The sequence below is a fragment of the Lepisma saccharinum genome, chromosome 1 (assembly GCF_977018435.1).
Source record: "Lepisma saccharinum chromosome 1, izLepSacc3.1, whole genome shotgun sequence".
NCBI lineage: Eukaryota > Metazoa > Arthropoda > Insecta > Zygentoma > Lepismatidae > Lepisma > Lepisma saccharinum.
The window spans coordinates 176,565,297-176,578,516 of record NC_139229.1 but is presented as its reverse complement, the minus strand read 5'-3'; the positions used below and the strand labels follow the sequence as shown (position 1 = coordinate 176,578,516).

Here is a 13,220-nt window from a genome sequence, read left to right as displayed (position 1 = left end):
ACGTCTCGTATTTCAACAATGTCGGGTGAAGATGCCTCCTAGGAGGAAATGTGCATTTAATTCAGAACTGAAATCTCTTTATCCATTTCTTAAGAGAGGCAAAAGCGATAGTGATGTTCACTGTGAAAAATATTAAGCTGAGTTGTCGATTGCAAACAGTGGAAGGTCTGAAATAACACGACATCTGCAAAAGGCAAAACACAAATCTGCCGACACTGCTGCTGCATCTAGTGCTACTCTTTCTACATTTTTTCGAAACAAGAATTTTGGCCCTAAAGAACAAAAATTGGCAGCAGCAGAAGCGTGTTTTGCATTTCATACAGTGCAACATAATCAATCGTTTCGTTCCACAGACTGTAGTTCGAAACTTGTTAAGAAGTGCTTCGAACCACAATATGCTTGTGCAAGAACAAAATGTGAAGCGATCATGACAAATGTGATAAGCCCCTATGCAATTGTAGAGCTTCAGAAGGAGTTGGATCAGGTAAATTACATTACAGTTTACACAGATTCGTCAAACCATAAAGCTACGAAATTGTTTCCATTGTTGGTGCGCTACTTCCTTCCTTTGAGCGGAGTGCAAGTTAAAGTTCTGGATTTTCAAGATCAGTGTGGTGAAACGTTCGATATTGTGTCTTCGTATATCCTGAAGACATTAAATGAATACAACATAGGAACTAAAGTGGTTGTATTATGTGCTGACAACACCAACTGCAACTTTGGAGGAGCAGCAAGGAAAGTTTAAAAAAAATGTTTACAGTATTGTTCAGGAATGCTTAAACAAACCAATTGTAGGTGTAGGTTGTTCTGCACATATAGTGAATAATTAATAATTGTGTACAAACTGCGATGGACTGTTTACCGATTTGCATAGAAAGTGTGGTGCACAAAATATACTCATATTTTTACATATATACAGTACGTGAACATGCTTTACGTGAATTTTGTGACTTCGTGGAGATAAGAGTTCTCAAAGCTTCTTTCTTATAGCAAAACTAGGTGGCTCTCTTTGTTGCCAGCCATAGAGCGCATACTTAAATTCTATCCAGCATTGAAATCATACTTTCTATAACAGGACAAGTGTCCCACAATCATTAAAATGTTCTTTGAGGACCCCCTATCTGAAATATGGCTTTATTTTATCCATTCTAATGCAGCACTTTTTAATGACTTTGTTCACTTTCTAGAGGGTCAATATATTTCTATGATAGAAGGTTCTGCATTGATTGCAGAACTTAAACAAAAATTAGTTGACAGATATAACTGCCTTTTTTTTGCCTCGTATAGTGCAGTTGAAACTGAAAAGTCTGGAGGAAAATGGGTTTGTTTGTATGTCAAGTTGTAAGGAACATGTGCGTTCATTTTATTCAACTTGTATTGAATATATTAAGCAGTGGTCCTCTCCCTTTTCTGAAATGACTGTGTTGGATTGGGTAAAACTGGATTCGATGATCGAATGGGACAGGGTGCAAAATAGCGTACAATTTTTCAACAAATGGTCAGGAAAGCAACTTAATGATTCTTATCTCTTTGATGAAATTTCAAATGTAAGAGCGTATGCTACTGTTGAAAAACTGAAAGCATGGAACACTGCTCAAATGACAGTAGATTTAAGATGGGTTGAGATATTCAAATATTTTCAGGAAAAATTTATTTCCTTTTAAAAGGTATTTGATATTGTAGAGTTCAGTTTGTGCCTTCCAGCCACAAATGCACCCACTGAGTGAGTTTTCTCATTAATGAATAACATGTGGACTGGTGAGAAATCTCAATTGAAAACAAACTCTGAAACACCTAATAATAACTAAATATAATTTCAATTGTACCTGTAGTGAATTCCATGATATGGTTATGGAAAATACAAAGTTATTACATGATATTCTCTCGAAGGAAAAGTACAGAACCATTAAGGATGATATTTAAATATTGGTACATTTGATTATGAAATATTTGTTAATTTGAAGTTATTGGAATTGTTTTAAAGACTTAAAGTGTAAGTGACATGTTCTCAACAAAATTTTGCTCACAACTGTAGTTTGTTTAATATGTCAAATTTTAAATACATTTAGTTTTCATTTTTGTTTTATGCCACTCATATACTTTGGGGATTCATCAAATAAAAGAATAATTATTTTTAAAACTTTTGTTCTTTATGTCTTTCCTTTTTTGAAGAACGTTTGTCATTGTATGTGTGTGTACTGTTTTTTGCTGGTAAGGATCTGGTCACCCTAGGAGCAGGGGTGGACCAATAACTAAATGAGAGAACATTAAAGTTGTTAGCTTCCATTGCCTTGAAATATACAGGGTTTTCCAAAAGTCCTACTCACATATAAATTCACTATAACTTTGTAACGAACAGAGATATATCAGTGAAATAAAATTTGTACTGGACAGCAGTCTTTAAAGTTTTACCTGGCAAAGCTGCGCTGCGCCAGACCTCGCTCTGTGGCACTTTTGGCTGTGCGGATATGTCAAGACGGAAGTATACGCAGAAAACCCAAGAGATCTGGTCTGGATGACCTCAAAGCAACGATATCTGCAGTCATGGCGGGCATTTCGGATTCAGGACGAGATTACAGGAATGCATCGATGTGAATGGTGCCCAGTTGGAGGTGTGGCGGATAGGACGACAGATATACAGTGTTGCCAGGTAAAACATTAAAGACTGCTGTGAAATACAGACTTTATTTCACTGTAATATCTCTGTTCGTTACAAAGATATAGTGAATTTAAATGTGGGAAGGACTTTTGGAAAACCCTGTACTATGACGCAGTACCAACGCTCATTATGATTGCTTTTTGCGAGATAAGTTGTAATCTTTAGGACACGTATTTTTCTTGGTATGCACCCAATTAAGTACGACACGACGTACGGTTTCAAAACCCGGGTAAACTATTTTTTTGTAGATCTTTAAACGTTATTTAGAACATTACAATATAATTATTTCAAATAACTTCACATAATTAAATAAACATTAGTTAATAAAAAATTATTACATTTTTCCTATCAGGAAATAAAAAATAGCACAGGTAAAAAAAAGGTAAAGTGCTCCCCTGTGCTTAGCACCACGCCATGAAGGCGTATAGGGGGTGTGAGGCTAACGCCCCACACTTTCTTGATCCGGTCATGAGTGGGGGTGATGTGATCAGCATCACGCCCCTGACCGCCTTTACCCCCCAGGGTTTCCCCCAGGTACCCATGTTATTCGACGCTGGGTGGGCGCCGGGGCCGCTTCCAACGTTAGAAAAGTTCCCGGATTTGAACCGTCCGGGGATCGAACCCGGGACCTTTAGCATGGTAGTCAGACACGTTACCGACTGAGCCACAGGCTTGAAGGAAATGGCTGACATTTTGTCATTTTACATGCTACTATAGAATATTCTTCATACTCATGTAAAGTCATCTCATTTTCCTTACTTGAAGCTTTTGTGTCGTTCTATTTTTCACTATATAGCGCATCAAGCCATTATTTGTATTAATATTGTTCTAAATTAAATGTTGCATATCATAATTGTAACCCTATTGAGATAATAATACATGTATTATTACATTAGATGTTTTTGCATATTTAAGTTATTCTTTTCTACATATTTCGCATATTTTGACTAGATGTAAATCCTGACCTTACAATGCTGGTTCTTGCTTATTTTAGGTCCCTGTTTAACCTCTTCCTGGTTAATGCGGACGATGGAGACGAACAGTCGATGAGGCATCCGTTGCTATGATACGAACGGATATCCCTGGCCTTGCAACAATCACTCCATCATGACGATAGGCAAGTTCTAAGTTTTCTAGCAAAGCGTAGTGACGAAACTTAAAGATACTTGGCAGTTTTATTCATATTAGCCGATCGTTTCAGATAATTTGCTTTCTAATTCACTAAAATCTCGAACTAAACAAGACCGTCTAAAAGTGTCTCGTTCCTATCTGGATTTGTGAACAACAGTCTCGTTATCATTGATATTGCTAAAGCGCTTGAAATCTTTTTTATATCCCAGTTTACATTACACCGTACAAAGTATTCTGATTATTATCAATATGAACTTAGCAACACTGATTACCATGACGAGAAGAAAAGTTTGCTACTTAAAATCTAATGTATTCCCTGCTTACCATTTCTCCTCGGTACCTTACGCTCAAGAACGTTGGGTCAAGGCAGCTCTAGACTTCACGCTAGATGTCGTTCTAGGGACGAATGTGCAAAATGTCTCGTTAGGACCTGCGACCACTGCTCCCGATCGAACTCCATAGAAATTTCGTTCGGTTTCTGTTCCAAACAAAAATTCGCTTTGTACCGTGATGACAAGTGAATGAGGTGTGACGTGAATTTGGATCTTGTTCCAAATTATGTATTTTATTTTTTTTAAGCAAGTTTTAAATTTGTTTAGCTGATGATATCAGTCATTCAATTAAAATCTTGGCCAAAAGGTGCCAATATTTAATGGAGTGAGAGCCAGTTAACATAATAAACGTAAATAAGTTCAGTTTAATTCACGTACTTTAGTGTCAGCAGAAGGAGTCGGCGATCGCTACAGGGACCTTTGAACCGAATTGTTAAATAGTGCTTATTTATTTGAAATTACGCTAAGAAGAATGAACCATTAGATAAACTGTTAGAATTATTAATAACGGTCATTGACATATTTAATCTATATTATGAATGACGTTTTCTTGTTGGTTGATTGATTGGTTGATTTGGTGCTTTAAGTCCACTTTATGCACAGTAAAGCTAATCGGGAATGGACCTACAGTTTAAAGTGGGATCCGAACCAGTTGTGCCTCCAGCGGGTATCGAACCCGGGCTTGTAATTCATTATTGAACTACTTCTTAAATTTGAAAACACATGGATTACAATCTTTATTATAATATCTTGGTTGACAAGAACTGGATACACAGTGAAATGTAGCAATTAGAGCGCTGTAGCGAGAAGATTTCGCTCGAGCGGCTAATAGTTCGCATGAGCGACGCTAGATAGCGTTCTGAGTTGAGAGCTCTTCTCTCATGACGTCCATTGCTATTTTCATTCTACTTGTTTTAGAGAATGGATTCTGTTAATGTGAGGCAGATATTGTTCTCTGCTTATTGACGTTTATATTTCAATTGATGATCACTCATCACATTGTGGAAAACATGGAAAATGGGTATGGACAATTTGCCCACCATTTCTTTTGCCGTTGAGTGTTCCACGTATACAGTCATTTGTCTGTGGTACTGGACCCCCCCCCCCCAAATATGGATCATGAAGTGAAAGACGCAGTGAAATTTATAATTAAGTGAACATTGCCATCAACTTCATGTTAAAATGTAAATTAGTCTATCTCACTAATACACAGCGATATGTGTAAATGAAATAGATGCTTGTGGGGCAAGCAAGGTATTATTTTCGAAAGGTTGGGAGGCATTTTTGCGCCTATAATAGTGTTGTTCCCTCAAAAAAGACTCCTTCAGATTAAAGTTATCATTTTCCTGCTAAGCCTTGATAATAATTATCATAAATCACTGTGACTGAAATGAATTTATATATGTGAAATATGTGATTTTAGATTGACGTTTTTCCCTCTTCCTTCCGGACATCCATGCCTGTAGATTCGTCATTTCGAGCTAGTTTTGTCCCGCGGTGGGACAGTACAGGTGAATTTTCATAAAAAGCCATACAAGAAAAGAAAAGGAAAAAAAGAAAGTTTTTCTGGAATGTTTGGATTCCCTAACGAGAGAGTCGTCACCTTGTAGTTTGTCATAAAGTGAGTTTCTAGGGAAGACATTTGTAATGAGGACATTCCATCGTCACGGGTGCGACACGCTGACTACGTTCTTTTTATATTAAAGTAACTATTCTACTGAGAGTTAAGCAACATTTTTCTTACAATTTCTGTGCAATGAATTATGACAGGGAATTCCGGGAATTCTGCGTGAATTTTTCTCCGTAGACGTGAAAAATATGCAACTTTTATTAATCCAAATCCCATTGAATATATACATAATTATAAATGTCCTGAGGCAAGTTTTTCACTGTTTAGCTTTTATTTTTTATCGAGGAAGGATAAGAAATCTGCGTTCAAAGTAAGCCAGAATTCTCTCAATCCGATTACTTTGTTGGTATCCTTTCCAGAACAATCTATCTGACAGACGAAACAATATTGCATGATAAGATATCTTGAAGTTGATTAGTTAAATTTGAGTTTGAAATCCTTATACAATTGAATTAACAGTTTGTCGTAGATTAGTATGGTATATCTCGTAACATTTGTGACTTGTGTTTGCAGATGTATTTCGAGTCTGAGTATGCGAAATGACAAATTTAAACTCCGCACCTTAAATTAAATATTTTAAATATATAACGTTTAATTCAATTTAGTTAGACTTTTTAGATATATTGAAATCACATGGACCCTTTATATTGTTAATATATTTGTATAGGGGGTGAGGAGAGGAGAGAAAACATCTACACATGACCTTGAATTTTTTGGAAAGTTTGCCTTGGCCACCCTGTATGAACATTGATTAAACATAACAATTCTTAGAATAATTTCCCAGTTTTATAGCTATAATTGAACAATTTTGTGTCACGGGGGCAACAGATAAAACACTGTCTCTTTACTTATCAAGAAATTTATTTTAATTTCTGCGAATTTTCAAATGATGAAATATAAATTATTTAAGACAAAGGTATAAGGTATGCACGTTAAACAGGCTTGTTTAATGCATACAAACCTTTAGAAAGCGCGCAGTGGAAATTTCCGCCTTATGGCCGGTTCAAATCCGGGAACTTTTCTAAGGTTGGAAGCGGCCCCGGCGCCCACCCAGCGTCGAATAACATGGGTACCTGGGGGAAACCCTGGGGGGTAAAGGCGGTCAGGGGCGTGATGCTGATCACATCACCCCCACTCACGACCGGATCAAGAAAGTGTGGGGCGTTACCCCCACACCCCCTATACGCCTTCATGGCGTGCTGCTATGCACAGGGGAGCACTTTACCTTTTAGGTCTACTTATTTGCTATGGGGCAGTTATGTTAATAGAAAGTACAGATACAACACCTTTTCCAAAATATGCGAGTTTATTCATTTTCACATAATGTGCAAGCACCATTAGTCTACATAAAGAAAGATTGTCGGTGTTAAACTCGCTGAACTAAACATTTTCATGTCGTATCACTTGTGCCAGTTGGATGGTTATTAATTGAACTAAATAATTAATAATGATGAACTAAATCTATTCCTTTACAGTCAAGTGAATTCTCCACGTAGTTTAACGGACGAGAAAGATGAACAAAATATAATTTGGGTGTGCGAGTGCCAATTCGAAACTTAAAAGTACTTATCCTTCTCCTCCCATGTCGTGGTTTCTCGGACACCTTCTTAAGGTGTCTGTCTAGAGGAAAAGATACTTCCTCTCCCTGGGCCAGAATCCAAAATGCGCTGCCTGAAGGTCTGCGAGTTCGCACCAAGGTTTCCTTGTTACGTCATTGCGTAACCGATGCTATTGCCCTCTGGTGGCAAAATTAAGAAGATTCCATCCATCTGGCACACAAATAAACAAAATGACGGCTCCGCGCGCACTACGGTCCATACACTTCCCCCTCCCCCCATGTGAAATCAAAAACATGGACTCAGTGCGGGCGAGACCCTCAAACAAAAAAATATACAAACATTAATGAAAACTTAATAATGGAAGGATAACATTGGAAGTGTAAATAGTTTCTTGCCAGCCCTTATTGTTGATCGCAGACAGATGGTATAATAGATGGTAGGTGTCGACTTTTCCATGTCTGTCGATTTTGGAGTAAGGCTTTATGGCTACGGTCTTCCTTCTTCCATTTCACAATTGGAATCTCCAGGATATATTCCAAGTTGTTCTTTCCAGTAGTCCTCATCCTGATTTGTTTGGAGTTTGGTGCTGTCTACGTCACATCGTTCTCCTAACTCAGTCCCGAAGTTGAAATTTGCCTGCCCAGGTGTTGTAGCTCGCTGAAAGCGAAAGTTTCCCCGGTGCATGTTTGGCTGTCTTCTTCTTCTTCCACCACCTGTTCCGTATTGTTGCTCCGTGGGAGTTGACCTTGGAGGCGTAGTACACGGGACTTCCTGCTGCCTGGAATATTGCTGTGGATAACTTGTCTGTAACGAATTAAAGTCTGTAAACAAACTGTTCAAATGCCATTTTATCGGTATTTTCACTTTCGCGTACGGAACCGTAACGCACTTTTGTTGAAAGTCAAGAAGAAGCTTATTGTTTTTCATAAAGTTTACACCAAGCACTATGTCCACTGGAAGGTTTTCATATAAATATGCCCATATAGGCCAAGTCAATGTTTCAAGCTGTACAGTGAATTGCACTGCCTTTTTAAGGATGACGTTCTGTTCTCCTTGTGTTATTTTTAAATAACAATCTTGAACATTAACTGGACACTTTGAACGTAACAAATTAAATGTTTTATTACTAATTAAGTTTTCTGTGCTTCCGGTATCAAGACATGCTTTAACATTTATCACTTTGTTTAATGTACTATCTACAAAAACTGCAGTGGCTTTTTCACTTTTTTCTGGCGTTTCTTGAACACGCAAATTTTGTAGCAAGTTAGTATTACGCGAACCGTAATTACACTTTTGTGAGGCTGTATGTCTTGTACCACACTTATGACAGAATTTGGGGATATTTACCTTAAAATAAGTTACATTCCTTTCTTCGTCTTTTCCTTTTTGTTGGGAACTTCGGTAAAAGTCACTTTTTACCGTGAGGTGCTTTTGTAGTTTTTCGAGTATTATCTCGAATTGAGCATAAGTTTCCGGAATTTCTAGAAACAATAATCTTCCCGATACATTTGGGAGTAGCCTGTCGATCACAAGTGCGATGAACTGAGATTTTGTCCAATTCACTTGTAGTAACAATGCACACCGCTTTCTATCTAAGAAAAATTGGAGTGGGGATTCCTTCACTGACTGCTTGCATAGCACATATTTCTGGATAATCTCGTCCCTGCCCAATGAGGTCACAAAAACGTCTAATATATCAGTTACTAAATGTTGCCATTGCACACCTTCTCGAAGATGTTGCAACCACTTAGGCACTAAACGTTCGTGTACTTTGTCTAGTAATGACACAAGAACATCGTGTGTAGGGAAAATTTTAAGTTCTAGAATTTTCTGAATTTCCAGCAAGAAACCAAATATAGATATAGCATCATAATTAATCAAGCGAGGAATTTTCTGTAAGAGATTCTGCATAGAGCTAGATGCTGCCTGCGCTGATATTTTAGATAGTTCTGGTCCCTTGAATATGGTCCCTGTATTCAAAACAGACGTGACATTTTCTTGACGAGGAATGGGTTGAAAGTTAATCAAATCTCCCACACTCGAGTTACCACGGTTTACACACGTGAACTCCATTGCAGATAAAGGATTTAGTTCATTATGTAACGCAGATCTTCTAGTTGAAGACATTCCGGCGAAATGAATTCCTTGTGGAGTATCTAGTACCCCCGTTTCATCTACAGTTACAAATGGGTTTAACTGGTAGTGCGCCATTTTACAGAAGTTTTAACTGCCCCATACAATTCGACAGAGAACCATGCTCTGCATCTGTATGCACGTTAAACAGGCTTGTTTAATGCATACAAACCTTTAGAAAGCGCGCAGTGGAAATTTCCGCCTTATAGGTCTACTTATTTGCTATGGGGCAGTTATGTTAATAGAAAGTACAGATACAACACCTTTTCCAAAATATGCGAGTTTATTCATTTTCACATAATGTGCAAGCACCATTAGTCTACATAAAGAAAGATTGTCGGTGTTAAACTCGCTGAACTAAACATTTTCATGTCGTATCACTTGTGCCAGTTGGATGGTTATTAATTGAACTAAATAATTAATAATGATGAACTAAATCTATTCCTTTACAGTCAAGTGAATTCTCCACGTAGTTTAACGGACGAGAAAGATGAACAAAATATAATTTGGGTGTGCGAGTGCCAATTCGAAACTTAAAAGTACTTATCCTTCTCCTCCCATGTCGTGGTTTCTCGGACACCTTCTTAAGGTGTCTGTCTAGAGGAAAAGATACTTCCTCTCCCTGGGCCAGAATCCAAAATGCGCTGCCTGAAGGTCTGCGAGTTCGCACCAAGGTTTCCTTGTTACGTCATTGCGTAACCGATGCTATTGCCCTCTGGTGGCAAAATTAAGAAGATTCCATCCATCTGGCACACAAATAAACAAAATGACGGCTCCGCGCGCACTACGGTCCATAAAGGTAAATGACGTTTTAATATTCTAGTGGAGTTGAGGGGAAAATGTAACAGTTAAAGGAGAAATTAATTGTTTTTTGGTGTCACGGGTAGGACACAATAGAAAACAAAAGTTAATAAAAAAGTTATAATAAACGAACAATATGTGAAATATATTCTAACTTAATTATGCATAATACTCGATTTTTTATGCAAATGGAAATTTTATATTGCTTGCTTTCAAGAGATATAGTTACTGCCTTTAATTTTTGGATGTGAGGTCCATGAGCACTTTCACATGGAATGCCTCAGTTATATATTATTGTAAGTGTTGTTTATTATAAACAAAAATCTCTGATTGCGAAATTTCTACATTGCCAAATAATTTCTTTCATAGCTACTTTTTAGGTTGTTTGAAATAAAACGTGGCGCTTTCTTTAGAAATATAAGACATATTTAAGTTTATAAGATATTATTAACTGTCCGCATATTACTAATTGTTAAAGTTATTTGAAGAAATAGTCAAAGTATTAATTTCAAGCACTAGCATATATTGTGTTTAGCGTACAAGAATATTACAAACAGAAAAAGAACGAACGAGGAAAAATCAACGTCCATACAGTCGAGACTGCTAACACAGAATACTCCGTGATGTACCACACATACTACTCACCAACATCGATAAGTTCTACGCTCAGCCACCAGTTGGCAGCACCAAGCAAATACACATCATAGAATGCATTGTTTCTATTATTCTTAACACTAATATTATTTTCCACTCCTATTATTACTGTGAATCTTACCTTTATATGGTTTGCAAAAACCGTGATAAGAAAAGCAGATTCCTTTACGATGAAGGAACGAATACTACAGGCGTTAGTCCAGCTGTAGACTTGACAACTTCACAACTACCATAGAATCAATGTTATGTAGATCTAATCTAGCATTATTGTTATTCTTGAACACATTGTTGTGCGTACCTCATTGTAAAAATGCTAGTACTATACAGAGTGAGAATGTATTATAGATAGTCGCTCGTAGCTAATATGCTTGGGATACGAACTACTGTGTGGGCCCCCAGGTGACGTGGTGGTAACGTATTAAAGGGGTCCCGGGTTTGATAGCCGGTGAAGGCACATAATGGTTCGGATCCCACTTTAAACTGTAGGTCGTCCCTATTAGCCTTCCTGTGTATAAAGTGGACTTGGAAATAAACTCAAGCAAGCGAACCACCGTGCGTAGCCGGCCGGCTTGGTGGTGGTCGAGCGATTTAACCTAATTTTCCGGGTTCCAGTCCCGGCCTGGGCATGACTGTCCTTTGTGAGTTTCCAGTAATCAATTTCATCCAGTCGTCACTCATCCTTGTCGTCGCGATTAGCCAAAAGTAACGGAAAAGCGATGGGAAATAACGAAAAATACAAAAATTACGAACTACTGTGCAATGTTTGTTTGTTTGAATTGTTAAGTCCACTTTATGAACAGATGGGCTAATCGAGACTGGACCTACAGTTTAAAGTGGAATCCGAGCCACTGTGCAATGTGCCTTCGTTGTGAATCGAACCCAGAACCCCTTGTTTCCAAGGCTCTCTCACTCACACTCGCACACACACGCTGCGCTAAACCTATTACATAGTGAGTAGGTGCACCGAAAGAAGGTATGGAGGTCAGAACTCAGAACCACTCGCACACTTTTTACCTTTATGAAAATCATTATTACCCGCAATTACATCAGAATGCTTGTTTCCGACAGCTGAAACCCGGTGTCTTCTCGTAGTAATCTCAATTCACGCCAGTAGATGTCAGGCCATTCCAGTGTACCGAACATGGTTGATTCACCATCCGATAGATGTCACGCTATTATAACATGTTTTAGATTTGTACGGAAGTAGGTAGATCTATGGTAATATAAACCGTTTTGGGGGGGAGGGAAGGGTTTAAAACTTGTAGTTGCGTCTTAGTCTCTAATGTCTGCAGAAAAAAATCAGGATTTTAATTTTAATTTTCATAAAAATATTATAGACTCAAAACTGAACTTGGACGTCAGACGTATCATATTTGGACTGATATAATATCACTCGGAAGTTGATGAAATGTCATCTTTTTTCTAAACATCTAGGACACGAAATATACACAATACACAATATTACATACACCTCGTCTAGAACCCCAAAAATGTAATTTAAAAGTGCATTTTTTTGCATTGTTTGCCAATTTTCAGGTTTTAGGTAATTGTCCCCGATTTTCGGCATTTTCCCGTCATTTTTCGCAATATTTGGTGTATTGTTTCGTCATATTTTGTCACTTCTTTCATTTTGGTTATATTCTTGAGTCTTTTCACCAAGGTGAACATAGGCCTATATATATCTCGCAGGATTGCAATTTATGAGCAAAAGAAATGCTGAACTGGTGACAGTCTTTGTTGTGTCGGGGAAAACAACCAGGTGTCCGTTAATCACCACCACCAGGGGTGTCCACGGAGGTGGTTATGGCGCAGGTTGCGCCATCGAAATTTTTGGGGGGGATTTTTTCCCTTTAAGTAATATAAAAATCTACATTTATATTTTTCCAAAATATATGTAAAACTTTTACACCTTAAATGCACCATATTTAATCAATTAGATGAAGAAAAGAAAGTGTTTAAGGGTGTTATCGAAGGGAGGTGGTGGGAGAAATATCCACCTCCAAAATATTAGGCCTTATTTACATGTGGTTCTGGGGGGGATTCTGAATTAAACGTTGGGAGGGGGACAGTATCCAACTCTAGGTCTTAGATTATGGCGGCTATTTTAGTTAAAGGGGGATTGAGCATCCAATTCTTGGGTATTACTATTGTCTTAGACTGTTGCGGAAATTCTTGTGTGGAGACTGAGAATTATTTTTTTTGGAGGAGGCAATATCCACTCTTCAATATCAACAGTAAGTCTAAAATTGACTTGGAAATTATGGTGATAGGATTGAGTATCAAATTTAATGGAGGAGATAGGAAGCTTTTGATAAAGTGTT

General features: G+C 37.8%; 1 long non-coding RNA gene across 1 annotated transcript in view; it reads left to right on the top strand.

Moving 5' to 3' along the window:
• Nucleotides 1-427: 427 nt before the first annotated feature.
• Nucleotides 428-13,220, top strand: part of LOC145987310 (uncharacterized) — a 157,481-nt gene continuing 144,688 nt past the window's right edge. The window contains exon 1 of the long non-coding RNA XR_014441650.1: nt 428-484. This is a non-coding gene — a long non-coding RNA (uncharacterized LOC145987310). The remainder of the gene's footprint in view (nt 485-13,220) is intronic.